This window comes from Tenrec ecaudatus, chromosome 14 (assembly GCF_050624435.1).
Source record: "Tenrec ecaudatus isolate mTenEca1 chromosome 14, mTenEca1.hap1, whole genome shotgun sequence".
Taxonomy (NCBI): Eukaryota; Metazoa; Chordata; class Mammalia; order Afrosoricida; family Tenrecidae; genus Tenrec; species Tenrec ecaudatus.
Genome location: NC_134543.1, coordinates 109,781,398 through 109,800,134, shown reverse-complemented (window position 1 = coordinate 109,800,134; position 18,737 = coordinate 109,781,398). Strand labels below are relative to the sequence as shown.

The 18,737-nt window shown below is 46.4% G+C and overlaps 1 non-coding gene across 1 annotated transcript; it reads left to right on the top strand.

The window, feature by feature from the left end:
- The first annotated feature begins 16,527 nt into the window (after positions 1–16,527).
- LOC142426977 (U6 spliceosomal RNA) lies at positions 16,528–16,634 on the top strand. The gene has a single exon (XR_012779827.1). It is a non-coding gene; the product is annotated as a U6 spliceosomal RNA (small nuclear RNA).
- The last annotated feature ends 2,103 nt before the right edge of the window (positions 16,635–18,737 follow it).

Genomic DNA, 18,737 nt, shown 5'->3' with positions numbered 1-18,737 from the left:
AGTCAAGTCGATGGCAGTGAGTTGGTTTTGTTGTTGTTGTTGTTGTTGTTGTTCTGGGTCAGGACAGTTTGTGTGCTCCCACTCTGCCAAGTGCAGAAAGAGAAGTGGAAATGATGAGTTTTAGCACATCATAGACTAATTTCCACCAAGGAACACAAAGAAAAACCTGCTGTAATTTTCATGTACATGCTCATGTGTTATCTGAAATATTAATACGCCTGACTTGTAATTTTAATCTGGTGTATATGGCAAAGTTCACTAAAAATGAGTGTTTTATTCTGGGCTGACTAGAGAAACACATTCATAAACACTCATATGTGTATAAGAAAGAGCTTGATAGAAATGAGCAATTGTATATTGAGAAAACATCCCAGCCCAGTCCAGATCAAGTCCAGAAGTCTGATATTCGTCCATATGTCTGATACGAGTCTATAAGTTCCTCTTCAGACTCACACAGCACATGCAATGATGCCGAATGCAGGAAGACCACAGGTCAGTGGGTAGAAAGTCTTGTGGATCTAGTGGCAGTGGAAGCATCTCAATGCTGGCATGGGTCTCCACGTGTCCCCTCCAGCTCTCTGAGTGTCTTCAACAGTAAGAAAGGGAAGGCAGAGAAAGTGGGTCTGGCCTCCAGTGAGCTATTTATCTCCCTTGTGCCTCCAAATGGGGACATCAAGCTGTGACTTGGTTGACTGACTAGACTCCACCCCTTTGCTCAAGTTGACAGGAGATTCGGTAACTGCCAGAATGAGTGTCAGACGTTTATTTAGATGGGGGTGCAATTTTAGTGCTTGCCATGGGCGCTGCTTGCACTTCTGGCTGTGTGAAAGGCCAAGCCTGTCAGAGTACATCAATGGCATCTTGATATATCAAAATTTCAAAGGTCCCGCAGGCTGGATTAGGCTTATGTGGCTACTCGAAATCAGTGTGATGTGTTGTCCAGTCTTTTCGTCTTCAGTCACACACCCCCAACCCCGACAGCTTGCTTATCGAACCTCTTCGGGGCAGCCCTGAGTTCAAACTTGAGCCCATCAAGGCCTCGTACCAGGGCTGAAGTTCCACCGGGGGGCCCGCTGCTCCCTGTGTTTTTGTCAAGTGGCCGCAGCAGGTTGTGTGTTACTGGAAGTGTTGAGCCTCCGGCTTGGGAGTCAGCCTGCTGTGGAGCCTGCACCCCAGAGGACGTGGTTTCTGATGCCTGCTTCTGATGCCTGCATCCTTGCCCGCCCACCCAGCTTCACACCGGAGGGCATTGGAAGCTGAGGACACCGTTACAATGAACTGATACTCAATCTCATTGTATACATTCTGCCAGGCTTCATGACCCTCGGTTTTGAGTTGGGCTCTCGTTATTTTCCATTGCAAAGACAGTTCTCTGGCCGTCGATTTCCATCCTGGGAGGGTGTCACAGAGGCCGTCCTTAGCACAGAACACCTGGGGTCAAAAGGCTGGCGTGCATGTCTGATGTCTGCCTCATCCAAGTGGTCTGGCCCAGTACAGCTCCTAGAGGTCTTTCAACCTCCTTGTCCTCATACAGGGGATAAAAATAACAGCTTTCCTATTTCCTAAGAAACTCTGGGAGCGTGGTGTGTTACGCATTAGACTGCAAATGTAGGAACAGCAGTTCAGCGCTTGCCAGCTGTTTTGTCCACCATAGTCCACACAAAAAGACTACATCTACCAACTTCGACAGTTAGTTTGGGCCTGCAGGAGGGGGTATCCAAAAAGAAATGGATTTTTTTTCTCAAAGCTATGTATTTAATTTTTTTTCTTTTACAAAGTAAGCTTATCATGTTCAAAGTACACTCCATTACACTTAATATATTTGTCAAATCTGTGATTCCATTCTTGGAAACATTTTTCAAAGTTATCTGTTTGGATGGCTGACAGCACCTCCCTCATTGTTTTCTTCATCTCTTCTGTATCATCAAATTGCTGTCCTTTCACGCCCCTCTTCATTCAGAGAAATAAAAGGAAGTCATGTGGAGCCAGGTCAGGTGAGGAAGGTGGGAGAGGCAAGGGAGGCATGCTGTTGCACACTGAGATGGCTGTGTGAGCAGGTGCATTGTTGTAGTGGCAAAACCAGTCCCCTGTCTGCCACAAATCAGGCCTTTTTGTCATACAGTTACACAATATTTTCAGAACCTCTAAATAGAAAGTTTGCTTAACAGTCTGACCTGGTGGAACAAACTCCAAATGCACTACAAGTCAACATTTTCATCAGTTCTGGAAGTTGATGGACGTCCAGAATGAGGTTTTGTCATCAATCAACATTTCACCATTTTTGAAATGAGAAAACCACTCATACACTTCAGTTTTCCCACCGCACGGTCCTTATAAGCTGTGTTCAACATCACAAAAGTTTCTGCAGAATTTTTCCCAAGAAGGAAACAAAATTTCACAGCCGCATGCTGTTCTCTTAAATCAGCAATCACAAAACACAAAGTTTGAGCGAAAATGCTTTTATGAAAAACTGCACTGTAACCATAGAGAACATTCCCCGGTGCACTAACTCAGAATGAGTTGCCAGATGCTCGCCTAGTGGGGAAAATGCATACTAAAAAAGCTACACCTAGCAGAGCCTTTTCCTTTTTTTTTCCTGGGGGGGGGGGGGGAGCGGGAATTTGGGGGAGGAGGTACCTCCTCCTACAATGGGATTCTGACTAATGGGATGCCAAAACAGGAGCTGCTTACCATTTCCAAGTCTAACCCAAACACTATATACATAACCTTTCATAAGGAAATAGACGTCCACCAGAAATAAACTTCATGGCATTAAAGTCGATAACATGTAAGTATTACTTATTACAGCGACTACCGTTCACAACTGTGACAGGTACAACTCTATGAGTCTTCCTCATTTCTTACTCAGAAATAATGGTTCTCAATCTTGGCTATATATTAGGAGATTTATTTTAGAATATCAAGATCCAGAGATACTCCAGGCAAGGCGGAGTACCCCTGAAGTCCAGGCAGAAGAACCCATCGCTCTTGGAGGAAGTCCAGCCATTTTAGGCTCCTTGAGAGAAAGAATGGCGAGACTTGGGCTCACCTACTTGGGGTGTGCTTTCAGGAGGGTACAGTTCTGGGAAAAGTCCATCATGCTTGGAGGACTATAAGTGAAACAGGAGGAAGATTGTCACGAAGATGGCTTGATAGAGTGGCTGCAACAATCAGCTTAAATACAATTGTGAGGCTGGTGTAGGACCAGGCAGTATTTCTTTCTCTTGTGCACATAGGGTTGCTATGCGTCAGAAGTGCATCAGTGGCACCTAACAACAATTCTGATAGGCACCCTGTTGTCCACTGTTGGCGGTTGGAGTCTATAAGGGTGTGTTGCATTACACCTTGTTTCCCCGAAAGTAAGACACCCCCGAAAATAAGACCTGCTTGCAGTTTTGCCTCTCGCTGAAATATATGGCACCCCCGAAAATAAGACCTGCTTGCAGTTTTGCCTCTCGCTGAAATATATGGCACCCCCGAAAATAAGACCCCCCCAAAATAAGACCTCCCTGAAAATAAGGCCACCTGAAGCTACTGGACTCTGGACCGTAGCAGTGTGCACCGACACACAGCTCACTGTTGGCTGCAGCGCAGCCAGAGCAGACAGGAAGCGTGAGGTCTCTTTTAATAAAACAATAAAAGTGTACCATATTCTTCTTCATGGAAAAATAAGATATCCCCTGAAAAATAAGACCTAGTGCATCTTTGGGAGCAAAAATTAATATAAGACGCTGTCTTATTTTTGGGGAAACAGGGTAATAACATTAGCCGTGAGATTTAGTGACTCTGCAAGTGGTCTTTGTCATAGAGTTTGGGGGGGTGTCATCAATCAGGATTGACATGTGGTGGTTGGCTCAGCTCATTAACCAACTAGCTGACATGCCCTTCACACTAGCCTAAGGTGCTCTAGGTGTGTACTAAGCTACACAGGGGGCTGCTAAACACAAGGTCAGCAGTTCAAAACTCCCAGCTGCACTGAGGGAGGAAAGTGAGGCTTTCTGTGCCTGCGCAGATTTACTGCTTCAGAAACCCACAGAGGCAGTTCTATACTGTCCTACAGTGCTCCTATATGTCAGAATCAACTTGAGAGCCATGAGTGTGCTTCAGAATTTGGTTCACCCTAGCCTTGGGGCAAGATTGTTATTTTTTGCCTCTATGCTGGGATGTTCTCAGGCAGTCTATATCTGAATGTGAAACCTGTTCCTGGCAAAATGTTGGGGGACCCCCTGCTAAAGAGGTCAAAATCAGAAATACAGTCCAGTTAACTCTGGCTTCCTCATCACACTCTTTACAAAGCTGGCAAACTAGGCAATAGTTCCTGGGAAGCAGATCCCTCTCTGGAGTGAACATGGAAATGTCCCTTTCCCGAAAAGACCCCTTTCCAAGAAGCGTGTGTAAGTTACATGATGAGGGACACGCTGGACTGCTCCCCAGTCCTCCCGCTGCCTCCAGCCTTGTCACCCGGCCCGGAAATGCTGAAATGACAAAAGGGGCCTGTTGACCAGCAACCAGTAACATATTGCGTTACCTAAATCTTCAACTGCTTAATAGGCCTCCCAAGAAGGCTTCTGCTTCAGAAAACCACAAAAGCCAAACCAGGACCTTGAGTGGGTTCATTGTGGTTCACCCCCTGCTGAGAATTTGCCTTTCTACCCAACAGAGTTCACTGTGGTTGAGAGGCTCATGACTCACGGGGAGTCCACAGGGCAGAGTCAAACTGTGCCTGAGAGTTTCTGAGACTGAAAGTCTTTACTGGAGTGGAAAGCCTCTCTCCCAATGGTTTAGCAGCCCAACCCCTAACCCAGAGTGCCCCGGGGCTCCAGAACACTCTGGCTGAATGGAAATTGATGGAAGGCACGTCTTGGTAGAAGCTAGATTCTGACTCTGTATCTGGGGGTGGGGGATGGGGACACAGAGTCTCAGCAGAGGGTTGAGCCAGAATCAACTGGTCCAGGCCTTGAGGAAAAGCGAAGACAAAACAAGAACTACACAACAGTGGAGTGTTGTTGCCAGTGGGTGAGTCAGAAAAAGGAACTTTGAAATAGAATGAGAATGCTCCATTATATCCCTGTGTGTTATTACCTCCGTACTTCATGCATCAGTGACTCACATGATCCAATTAGGAGTGATGGAAAAGATGTGAAATGAAAAATCACTCCAAATATGTTAAACTGTTGTGTTACAGTCAATGCTCCTAATAAGTTCCGTATGCTGAATATGAAGCGATCCATCTTCATTAAGGGAAAAAAATCCATTTCTTCCTGTGTCCATGAAGGGCGTAGGAAGTAATCAATGTTTAAAGACTATCCATAGGGAAGACACAGCTCACTTGGCTGCCAGGAGCAGCCCGGAATCCGGGGTCACTCCAGCCTCATCTGGAAATCGCCAAGAGCTCGTGTTCTTTCCAACTTGAATGGGCTCATCATTCACCAGGACATTTGTAAACTTGCGGCTTTTAAATCCACAGGTCTGGGGTGGGTGGGGGTGGGGTGGGAACTGAAGAGTCGAACACCCAGAGGATGCTCGTGTCGCTCCAGTCAAACCTGACAAAAGTAGGTGCTCAGCCTAGAGCTCCTCGTTCGAATATCAGTTTCAAATCTGGGTTCTCTTCCTCTCTTCCTGTTGGTTACTGCCAAGTGAAGGCCAACTCCTGGCAGCCCCGTGTGCGCGGAGGAGAACTGCTCCGTCAGGAGACTTTCAGGAGCTTGATCTCCAGGCTTATCCTCTGGGAGCCTAGGGGGAGATTCACCCTGCGGACCATTCGGCCACACGTGGAGTGCTTTAACTATTTGAACTCAAACTGCTTGAGCCCCCCACCTCCAAGGATTCCAGTTTATATTGATTAATGAGGAGGGGTTTAGTGCCCCTTTTAAGTTTTGAACTCAAGGCTCTCAAGTCAACGAGGAGTCATCGTGAACCCTGCGCATTTCAACAACGGTAACTGTTTACAGGAATAGATGTTTCCAACCACGCAGATTAGCCGGACCCGTCACTGCTTGGGGAGAATCCTGTTTGCTTGTAAACCACACTGGGTGAGTGCCTGGCTGATGGACAGTTTGCTCATGGTTTTGATCAGTCATTGACTGACATTCGACTCTCAAACGCATTAGTCACTCAACCCAGTCTCCCTCCACATCCCACACAAGGTCTCACCTTTCAAGAGCATTGACTGTGTGTTAAGTATGTAAATGGTGTCTGGAATACAGTCACCCCTAACAAAACAACTTCCATTTGAAATCATTTCAAAACGACTATCGTTACAGGGGTTCCGTTCATTGGTGGTATGTGTGTGTGCATTCCCTTTTAAAAGGAAACCCATTGATTGTATTGTTCTTGAGGAAGTGTTTGTACAGAAGAGGTGTTGTTGCCCACTGATCGCGTTCCATCTCCTATCATACAAAGTAACAGTCCCCTATCTAGTATCATCAGCATCTGAAGTTACTTACCCTTTTGCAGAAAACTTTGATTGGCAGAGGTTAGAAAAGGCTGTGAATGTGTAGAAAGCATGCCGAACACAGCCTGAATTGAAAGAGCTTCAGCTGCCTCTTCAACTATGGAGACGAGAGTGCCACCTTTTGTTTATTTTTTTAAGATAGGCCAAATTATGTTAGCTTAAGATGACCTCAGATAATCGATCATTCCTTCCTTTTTCTTTTCCTTTTACTATGTGTTTTCTTTAAAAAAAAACAAAAAACATATTGACACAGTTCTCAAAATCTCAACATACCAACAGGATGAGACAGTTGGTCCTCCTCAGCTTGCTGTTTTATGCTTAGAGAGATCTCCCAACTGAGAGATGTCATCCTCCATCATCGAGCTTGTGTCCACAGCTCATTTATAGACATACAAAACAAGACTTCCAATGTGGTTCCCTCACCATCTCCTTACAGAGACTCCAATAATTTACCACCCGCTCCCTATCTGTGCTCTATTTGCCTCAAGCAACAAAAGCAGTTTGATCCAAATAGATGCCCCCATTTCCTCACCAGAAGTTACACACACCGATCACTTGAAGAGGGGGTCGCTTGTGGTCACACCACGCAATCACTCTCACTCATGGGAAGAACCGATCAGCAGGAGTGGGTCCTAGGAAGGAGAGTGAAAGGAGATGGGTGGCGGTATGCATGGCTGGGTGGGGAGTTCCCTGGTGGTGCCAACAGTTCCAAATGCTCACGGAATTGCCAAGAGGCTGGAAGTTCAAGTCCACCCAGAAGTACCTCAGAAGGATGGCTGGGGATCTTATTTATTTTAAGCAGAAGTCCTCCGCAATTGCATGGAGCAACTACAACAAAACAGAAAAGAAACAAAGAGAATGTTCACACAGTGCGGAGAGTACAACCAATGTCCCTGAAGAGCACATCTAGAAACAGTTGGATGGGGATGTAAACTACCGTGCAAGTCATCACGAAAAATGCCGTGACGTTGTATTTATTTATTTTACACTTTAGAGCATGCAGTGATACTCCGTCACATCTGGGGTTGCCAGGAGCTAGAGTTGATTCAACAACAATTCGTTACGATGTAGGAGGAGAGGATGGCTTATGTCATACATCAAAATGGTTTTGTTGTTGATTAATAAGTACATATTAAAATGTACTGTGTACTTTGCCTTGTGCTAGGAAGGAGGCTGCAGTATGGAGCCACTAATCAGTCAGCCTGTTGCTGCTGCTGTTGTGACATGGTGTCAAGACAGCTCCAGTTCACACGGGCTCTGCGCGCGACAGAAGGAAGCACCGTCTGGTAGTACAGACCCTCGCAGCATTGCGATGGGTGAGGTCCTCGCTATAAGCCCATGGCAGCGCACTTTCTCTTTCACCAGCCTTCTACTTTACCAAGTATGACGTCCTTCTTCGGGGACTGGTGACTACTGATAACATGTCCAAAGAACACCAGACTTAAGAATGGCCATGCTCGCTTCTAGGCGGCCTTCTGGCTGTAGTTTTCCCAACAAGATCGGTTCCTTCTTCTGGAAGTCCATGCTATTTTTCTGTATTCTTCAATAATACCATACTTCAAAGCTACCAATCTGCCTGAAATTATCCCTAGTCTCTGCCCAGCCCTCACATGCAACGGAAGCGATTGGACATACCACGGTTCAGGCACTCTTGCATCTTCGAAGTCACTCAGTGAATTTGTAATCTAGCAGGATTCATGTACATGAAGCAACTGTGTGCAAACGCACATGCAGAGAGAGTTTGCTTCTCCAATGGCCCAAGAACTCAGAAACATCTTATTTATTCTTCAAAATTTTCCTGCAAAATTGGGCCCTACTGATTCCTACTTGTCAATGGAAAAATCAGCGGTCCTGGAAAAGTTAAGTTCTCTTCCCAATATTGCAAGCTAACAAGTAGGGAGATGGATTTCAGTCCCATACAAGGGAGCTTCAAAAAGTACAGGGGAAAATTCCATTATCTTTTAATTCCGTTTTCCCACAAACATACATATATTTTATCGGGAGCCCTTATATAACAATCCATACATTGATTGTATCAAGCGCATTTGTACATATGTTGCCATCATCATTTCCAAAACTTGTTTTTTCTAATTGAGACCGTGGTATCAGCTTCTAATTTTTTTCCCTCCCTTCCCCACTCTCCAACCCTCATGGACCCTTGATGCTTTATAAATTATTTGTATTTTCATTGTTTACACCACCCACTGTCCCACAAGCTTTTAGAAGTACCGTGGTATTTATCTGTCTCGGTGTTCCCAGGGACTACCTTCAGTGGTTTTACATAATAAAAGCTTATTCCTTATCCAAAGTCCCTTGTACATCTCTGATTGACTGGGCCATTATTTTCCAAAAAGTCACTCAGCACGTCAGGCCCCTTCCATCTTGAAGCCCTGTTATTTCCAACTTGTAGCATCTAAAATCCTCGGGGGCAGAGGGGAGTGAGTGACGATGCTACACTAGGTTCCTAACAACCGGCACAAAGGGGTGATGCACTTGGGTACCAAAGTCACCAAGGGATTCAGGACCTTGTAGAAAGATAGGAAAAATGAGAATGACCAACTATGTTCATCACGCATACTTGAAACTAGTGATGGCAAGATATAGTTTTCATTCACCAAACTAAACCAAACCAAACCAGTGCATTCAATGCAATTCTGACAGCAAGCTTATAGTGCAGGGTAGAACTGCCTCCCGGGATTTCCAAAACAGTAATTCTTTATAGGAGTAAAAATCCTCACCTTTCTCCCAAAGAGCAGCTGGTGGTTTCAAACTGCCAACCTTTCCGTTAGTAGCCCAAGGCATAACCCACTATGCCACCAAGTAAAACCCTTTAAAGCTTTTTAAATGGCTGTTTAGTGCAGTTAAGGGCTAGGCAAAGTGAGCGGTTCAATTCCTCTGAGGCAGCTCGGGAGACAGGCGAGGAGATCGGCTCCCCATAGGTCCCAGCCTGGTGCGCAGCTCTGCTTTGTGAACACGAAGTGGCCGTGAGCGAAAACCTGCCCGATGGCCACGAACCACAGCAACAAACCTAGAAGAAGTCAAGAGGAGAAAGGGAGCATTCTAGCAGAAGAGGACAAGGTAGAAGTTGGGTAGTGGATCTCCCCCTGGGTGAACAAGTGGGCCTATCTCTTCCTCAGTTGGCACATCTGTAAAAGATTAAAAGCTGTCCCGTGTCGCCTCCCAAGCGCACCCTTCATGTTCCCTACCCTGCGTGCCCCAGCTCTCAAATTCTACACCAATCAAAGTTCAGGCTGGTCACATGCAAGTCACGTGCCATTGCTCTGATTTCTCTGGGGAGACAGAGAGATTCTTGGGCAGAAGATGGAACCAAGGCCGACAAGCTACAAAATAGTTGTAGCTCCTATCTTCCCACAAAGTCCTCCATTCCACGGCCGCTTGGGCACCCGTGACAGGGACTAGCTCTTTAACAAGATCCTCCGCGTGCTCCTTTCATCGTTCATAGGCTCTCCTGCAACCCAGGCCCTCCGCGCCCATAGGCCACGTGTTGCCTCCACCCCAACACGGCTTAAGTGATGTGAATTCCCTTGGGAGTAAATTGACACAGGACCCTGGGTCCCTAGGTTCAAAACCCCTATAGCTAAATCCCTGGCCTCGGTCTTGCATCTTTGGCCAGTGCTGTCTGCTTGGAAAGTGCTGTCCCGTAAGCATGTTTTCTCCACCCCAGAGGCTGGGGACGATAAACCACCCCGGGAGCCCCCCCGCCTGGCTGTGAAACCCTCCCAGGGCGGGGAGGCTTTCCAGACCAGGCCAGGACCTCCGCCCTCCCTCCTACCATTCCCACAGTCTTCCGGCGCCCAGGGTGTGCGGGAGTCGATGAACATACTTGGGGTTCCCAGCACTGCCACCCCCTCCGAGGGTGGGGCTTCAAGACTCCAAAGGACAGAGCCTTCTGAGTGTCCCAGAAGAAGGGCCGGGCAAATTGGGTCACACTTCTGTGTCGAGATGGGACATCCTTTGGAGCGATGGGGTGTGTGTCAGCCACTAAATGATTCCACTGTCCTCTCCCAGCTATGCAGCCCCCACCCTTCCCTCGGGGACTTCCAGCTGCCAAGGAGCAATGCCCTGTCCTCCAGCCGCTGCAGCCCCACGTGCTTCATAGTCACAAGCGCCGTTCACGGAGCCCTGAGAACGTGGCCAGGCAGCTAGCGCCCCACTTTGCAAACACAACCCATTTACCAGCTCAGGACATAAAATGAGATCACATTCGCTCAGACCTTGGAATAAAAAGCCTCGGGCTCCTCGTTATGTCTGTGTGAGCGCTCCAACACCCCAGGAATGCTTCATTCCAAAGGGTTAGTTCGGATCAGTCTTGCCTTAGGGCAATAACTCCCAAACACTTGCTTTGTTCTCCAAGGAGTCTTACTCTTCGGGGACTGGCCCACCGGTCACTGCTGAGGTCCCGATCCCGCAGCCTCCTCCAGGAGAGGGTTGAAATGAGCTGGTACCCAAACACTTTGAACCGTGAACAAAAGGCCCAAAGCCTGGTGGGTGTTAGGATGAGCTCTAATTGTTCTCTACCCAAGTCGTCTCCACTCATGAGTCCTTCAACTGATAACCAGGTGCTAGGCTTTCAGCTACCCACCACGCGCTCTATCGCGCTCTGAATCGCATCCCCTAAGTGGAGAAGGAGCCGCTTCTCTCTATGTAATGCCCTGGCTGCCCCAGTGGTGCAGACGGTTAATGCTCACGTGGCTGCTAACTGGAAGGTTGGATGTTCAAGTCCACTCAGGTGCAGCTGAAGACAAGCCATTGATCATCTGGTCGAGCCCAGTTCGACTCTGGCCCACCTGGGCAGTGCCATGAGTTGGATGGACTCGGTAGCAACTAGGTTTGGGGGTTTGGGTTTGGTTGGATTTTCTTCTGTCTTGAGACGACTGCCATGGTGGTTAAGAGGTAAACTCCACGCTATTATTTGTGAGTCATGCTTTTGAAATCCCGTGCGCCTTTGTGTTATTAACTTCATTTCGCACCCGAGGAACCTACGGCAATAATGTTACGGGAATCGCCCACCGTTGCAGAGGCAGTATATGGTAGAACTGGGGTTCAGATTCACACCCTGAGCCCTGCCGGCCTAGCTCCCTCTTGGTGAAGCCTGCTGGGTTGGGATAGCCATCCAAGTCCAAGTCAAGGGGAGAAATTCCTTGGGGAGTAAATGCATTTCCCTAGGGAGCCGTTGTACCCGTGGAGAAGGAGGCAAACCAGAGGAAGGGGGTCGAGTGAAAAGCTTTTCACGTGAACTCCATCGGAGACCAACATCTGAATCATTTGTGAATAGCCAGCACTTGTCATGTCCCCTGCTGGGTGTGGTGGTTTAGCCTTGGACTGTGGCCTGGCCTGGCACTCTTACCGGGCCAAGGGCCTGGGTTAAGAAGACCCATGAGGGTAAATGCAAAAGAATCCAAAAGCATGTGTGCCAGCTATGAGCCGGTGTTCTCTTCTAGACTGATTTTTGGCCCCAAACCTGCCACTAGCCATAATTGCCTCTTTACTGAGCCTAATGATTTTTGGACAGAAACTCAAGGGAAGAATGGCTTTTACTGGTCCCACTTGAAAGTCATTTGGATCAAAGAACTTGACTTTTCCAGTGCCATCTCTGATCACCTCTTCGTATCCCAATAAAGGGCCCTCGCCGTGAAACCTTGTTCCAAACAAGAATTTCAGGCGGAAAACATTTGACAGAAGTTAGGTTTGTCTCCCATTCAAGAGCCAGCAGCAGATGGAGGAACGAGGGAGCTGAGGTTGTGGGCACAGAGAAAAGAGGGGAGCAGGTGGAGCTGAGAGGGTCTCGTATTCTGGGTGAGGGGTGGAAGAATGTTGGTTAGGAATTAAGTGGTGGATCGCCAAGCCAAAGCAAATACAGGATCCAACGCTGCTCAGATGACCAATGGATAAGGAACGTTGCCAAGACAGAGCACCACGGGGAGGAGGAAAATGGAAGATGTGCAGCATCTTGACTGAGCAGCAACTGGGGAAAGTGATGTCGATGATGCATTCTTGACTCTACTCTTGAGGAACTCAGATGGAAGAATTCCCCCCTACTGGACCTGGGTACAGTGGAATCCTGCGCCAAGCACCTCCCAACTCAGACTGTGGGCATCCAAAGCTCTGCTCTGGTTATCGGTCCATTCCTGCACCTGATATGTAGAGCTGTACCTTTGCTAGCTTTACTTTCCAACACGCTGTCTCTGTGGAGTTAATGTATTGACTCAGAGGACGCCTTCCCAACTTCTACACACCTCTGCCCCCTACTCTTCCCTAAGAAGACTGTGAAGGGTGTGGGTTTGAGGGGAGAAGAAGGAGATGCTGGAAGGCGGTTATCATAAATGGCAGTGTTTCCTTCGTACTACATATGCTTCCTTGGCACGTCTGTGAGGATCAGGAGAGGCCAGACTCTGGAAAATGACATCATGCTTGGTAAAGTTGAGGGGCAGTGACCCAGAGGATGACCCTCAATGAGGTGGACTGATAAAGTGTGGTAGTTACAGAATTTGGGGTCAATTTGGGTCTCAGGAGGATTCAGACTGAAGGGGTGGAGTCTACTCTGTCAATTGGGTCATAGCCAACGAGGCTTCTGTGTGGGCATGGCCTTTCCCTAAGAATTTTGGGAAATCTGGTTTTTCTTCCTTGGAGGTGGAAGACTTCTCTCTTTCTACTGACTCCCTGGGAGACATTGCAGCTGACAAGACACATGGAACTATGCTCTTGCTGAGCTGGAGATGCCACGTGGACCTACCCTGATACAACCAGACCTCTGAAGCCAGAGAAGCCATGTAGAGACCCCTGCCAGCACTGAGATGCTTACAACACCACTGGATCCAAAGACTTTCTACCCACTGGCCTGTGATCAATGATCCTGAATTCAACGTCATTGCATGGGTTTCAAGAGTCTGAAGAGGACTTTATAGTTTGGTATCAGACATATGGGCTAATATCAGACTTATGTGCTTGGACTGGACTGGGTTGAGAGGCTTTCTTGGTGTACAATTACCCTTTACATAAAACTCTGTCTTATACACATATGAGTCTCTCTGGATTTGTTTCTCTAGTCTACCGGACTAACACATAAAGGGTCTGCACAACGGGCTCCAACATCATAACAACCCTGAAGACAGTACAGGACCCCGCAGTGTTTCCATTGGTTGACCACAGGGCTGCCCTAAGCCAGAGCCAACTGGGTGCCACCTGACAACAACACCCTGGCGGTGCTGATGGGTGCACGCTGGACTGCTAACCTCAGGGTCAACGCTGAACCCCACTAGAAAATGGATAGCCTCAGAAACCCCAGGGAACGAGCTCTGTGGGTGCAGTGGTTATGCGTTGGGCTGCTAACAGCAAGATGGGCAGTTTGAAAGCACCAGCTACTCTGCCGGAGAAAGAAGAGGCTTTCTATGCCCATAAGGAGTTACACTCTCAGAAGCCCACAAAGGCAATTCTACCTTGTCCTATAGGGTTGCTATGTGTGAGTGGATTTGGTTTTTGAGTTTGTGAGTTGGAATTGACTTGATGGCAATGGTTTTATATGTGTCTAAATATATGATATCTCTTTCATGTTAGTGGGCTGATTATATACACACACACAAGATAATAACTATAATCAAGGCTAACATTTATCCAGAATTTATCATGTGTCAGATGCTATTACGAATTTCATATGGATTGATATTTTTCATTTTCAAACTATCATTTTAAAGACCAGAAATCTCTCTAAAGTAAAAGAGTAGTTTTTTTAAATTAAATCATTTTACTGGGGTTTGTACAACTCATCACAATCCACATATACACCCATTGTGTCAAGCACTTTTGTACATTTGTTTTCCTCATCATTCTCAAAACATTTGCTTTCTACTTGAACCCCTGGTATTTGCTCCTCAATTTTCCCCCTCCCTCCCTATTCCCCCTCCCCATGAACCTTTGAAAATTTTTATATTATTTTTTTCATATTTTATGCCATCTGCCATCTCCCTTCACCCACTTCTCTGCTGTCCATCCCCCAGGGAGGGTGTGATATGTAGATCCTTGAAATCTGTTCCCCCTTTACCCCTCACCCACCCTCCACCCTCCAAGTATTGTCACTCTCACCACTGGTCCTGAGGGGTTCATCTGTTTTGGATTCTCTGTGTTTCCAGTTCTTATCTGTATCAGTGTACATCCTCCGGTCCACCGGATTTGTAAGGTAGAATTGGGATCATGATAGCGGGGGTGTATTTAATTAGGTTAAGTGATAAAATAACCTCCCTGAAGTTGAAAAATATGGGGCTGGGATTTGAACACGGATAGTCTGACTCCAGGCCTGCATTCAGTACCAGAATGCGACCCTGGAAGAGCCCAGACCCGACTGCAAGAATAATGAGGCCAACTATAGGACGGGCCGAAGATGGAGGAGTGGAGGAGAAAAATGAAAGAAATGGATTGATTGCTACATCAGTAGAATTGGAGCACTGAACTATTTTCTGCAGAGGCTTTTGTAGCGAATGATCTATTTTCCGCAGAGACTGGTTTCCTCCTGGAATAATAGACTGGACCTCCGTAAGAACCACAGTTCAGAAAGGAGACGTGGCTCTATGGACAGGAGCACACTCAGCCGAAGCCTGGAAAACCAGGGCACGGAGACTGAACCGAGGACTCCGAGATCTGGGAAGATTGGACCAGAGGCTCTCTCTTTGTTCCGTGGACATAAAGAGGCGGTTCTTGCCTAGTGACCACCTAAGGTGGGAAAAGCAGCCCCGTTAGTATTACTTAAGAATATTGAGGTTTCTGTCTCTCAATCTTCAATTTTTCATTGTTTTCCTCTATAACGTTTCCCTAACATTTCAGTGTTAGGACTCCACTGCAGAATATTTGGGAAACATAGATTTAAAGAATAAAGCAGAAATCCTTCAATACTTACCAGTAACTGAATATTTTGTTAAATGAGAGCCTTGAATTTTTTTTTTCAGTAAATAGCAAGAGAACTATTGATGCCCTTTGGCAAAAGCAGTTGAATACTTCCTAACTTCCATCATTCAGGGGGAAAGACCTGCTTATGTTAAAGATCTAAATGTAAAACCTAAACCAGAGCCTTTGGGGAAATATACAGGAGAATGTAGCGTTAATACCTGGGAGCACGGGAACTTTCTGACCTAAAATCTGAGAAGGTCTAAGCATGAAGGGAAGACTGGTCATTTGAACTACACTGCAATTGGAAACTGCTGCTCACCCAAAGAGCATGAAAGCACAGAAAGACAAGCTCTGCTGGGCCCACCACAATGCAACACACAAGACTGACAAAACACTACTAACTAGACTCCGTGGACCAATCAGAAAAAAGATAACCTGCAGAAATGAAAATGTATGTGCACATTAATTTTTTTCATGGGTGCTCAGAGCAGCATTATTCATATTACGCGAGCAAGTGGAAATGACCCAATTACTATCAACGGATAAACGTATACATAATTGGTATTGTACGGTGCACCGTTTGTCGGCAATAAGAAGAGATGAAATACTGACACGTGCTGGAACAGAAACCATGCAAATGTTGTGCTCTGTGAAAGAAGACAGTTCCAAACGACCACATGCTATCTGCTTCTTTTATTGGAAATGGGTGTACTAGGCAAATCTAGAAACATAGAAAACTTAGTTGACTAGGCTGGTGTGTGTGTGTGTGTGAAGAATGGGGGTGATGGCTGATAAGTTATTTTGCTAGTAAGGAAGATGTTCTGAAATTGATTATAGTGGCATGGGTACAGAATATGTATGAAAAATCATTGAAGTAGGTCCTTTAAATGGGTAGATTTTATTATAGATGAATTATATATCAATAAAACTGATAAACTATAAGGAAAAGGTCAAACCTATCCCTGCGATCAAGTTGATAGAACAGGACAGAACCTGTAGCTCTTTACAGGGGTAGAAAGCCCTGTCTTTCTCCCAAGGAGAGGCTGGTGATTTTGAACCGCTGACCTTGAAGTTAGCGGCCTAACAAGAAACCACTATGCCAGTGGGGCCCTTAAGCAAAAGACAGACCACCTAATAAAGAAACCCACTTAAATGCATTTTTAAACAATTGAACCGTGCTCGCTTCGGCAGCACATATACTAAAATTGGAACGATACAGAGAAGATTAGCATGGCCCCTGCGCAAGGATGACACGCAAATTCGTGAAGCGTTCCATATTTTAAAAAAAAAAACAAACAAAAAAAAAACAATTGAACCTTAAAATAATGTTTTGTTTAACAAAAGAAAACACAAAATCACCCAAATGGACAATAAAACAGTACAAGATTCTTATGGTAGATTCTTCCTCTCTTCTATGTTCCATAGGCAATAATAACATGTGATTTACTGAACTCCGTCCCTGGACCAACACCGAGCTGGCCAGGCACAGAGAATGTGCTCAATAAATAATTGTTAGATGTGGTAATTCGATGATTTTATATCAACTTGAACTTTTCTGTCAGGATAGGGGTGGGATCCAATCTGTCAGTCAGGTCACAGCTGTTTCATGCCTTCTCACGGATGTGGCCTTCTGATAAGAAGAACCTGAGTACCTCCCTGGGAGGGAACCATCCTACCTGCCCCAGCACATCCCCCTGTGGGCTGCCTGACCCTGAGGACTATGGACACCCTGCCTTATTCCTACTGAACTTGGATCACCCACCAGACTGTGATCTTCCTGCTTCCCCGTTCGTTCACCTTTCTCTGCCACCAACCTGAAGCGACATGACTCTGAAGAGGGGCGTGTGCCTAACATTGTGTTTGTAGACTAGAGTTGTACAGGGCTAGGATGCCTTCTTGACATATAATTATTTCTTGGTAAATCTTTCTTATACATAGATGAATGTCATCGAATTCATTTTTTGAGGAATGCCATTGGATTGATTTCTCTAGATAATCTGGCTTAACACATTAATGCGTGACTGGAGGAAGGTTCAAGGAAATATGAGTGCATTCAGTGGGCTTGCCCTGCCTCTGAAAATGAACTTGACTCTTCTAGAAAATAGCCTCACAAAACAAAGAGGCTACTGGAGGTCCGACCAAATAGAGACCTCAGGGCCAGCTCGGGGGAAGTGAGGGTGTGGCTAAGACGCTTTACAGTCTGTGATTTCGAATGGAGTCTATGGAAGACCCTTTTCAGAATCGCTGGATGCTATACAGTTTATGTACCTGGGGGGCTACGCAGAGGTGCTTCAGAACACAAGCCTGGCAACTGTCCGCTGTAAAGTCAGTGGTTAAACCCCTGTGTAGCACCGTTCCATGCTGACGTATGTGCAGTCACTGTGAGCAGGGTTAAACTTGACAGAAACTGGGGAGAAATCCTTTGAGTTCTCAAAATCCTGCGACTCTCTCTCTCCCCTGGCCAGGACCAGGCCTCTGGTCAGGAGGAAAACTTGGAACCCTGACTCTGAACCGGGAGAATTATTTGTTTAAAGCAACCAAAGAGATATTGGAATCAACTTTCTTCCCTTAAAAGAGGCGAGCCACAGAGAGAAAACAAAGACAGTTGCTTGAAACTTATTTCTCTGGCTGCACAAATGCATGCGCGTCAAGGGAACGAGAAAAGCACAAAGCAAAATAACAGAGCAGAACTTAAGCTGCCTGAGCATAAATAGTTGAAAAACTGGGTCACCGATTTTTCCACGGTTCATGTTTTTTCACACGATGCGCTAAGAAAGGTTCGGAACCACAAGGAGTTTTCCCCTTTTGTAGAAACAGTGATGCTATCGAGTGAGTATGGGACTGCAAACCGCGAGGGGTGCCGATCCAATTGTCTCCCACCGCTTGGGAGACAGCTTTTCAGTCTCAGAAACCCTGTGCAGGGTTAAGTTGGAACCAGCTTGATGGTGGTGGATTTGGGGCAGGAGGTGGAGGCGGTGGGGGTGGTGGAGGGAGGGGTGTTTATGACAACCAAGGACAAGTAACATTCCTTCAAGTATAAAACAGGGAAACAGAGTTCACATATGTTACATAAAAATCATTTTGTTAAGAAAAATATTCTGGAAAGAGACAGGACTGTGTGCAATGGAAAACTGAAAATTCTCCAATTTCAAGATGAGTCAGCAAATAACTATGCCATGACAAAGGCCTAAGAACCCTGCTGAACTGCCAGACCCGGTTTAATGGCAAATCAGCCCCATTTCCTGGCCTGCAGGAGCCACAGCCCCTCAAAGACCTCTTCTAGGTGATGTGTCTCTATGCCTTGGCCTGTTGAGATTTATCAGGAACAGAGAGAGCATCATATTCCCAGGATGATATTGAGCCACAGGAAGGGGTTTGTGTTTGG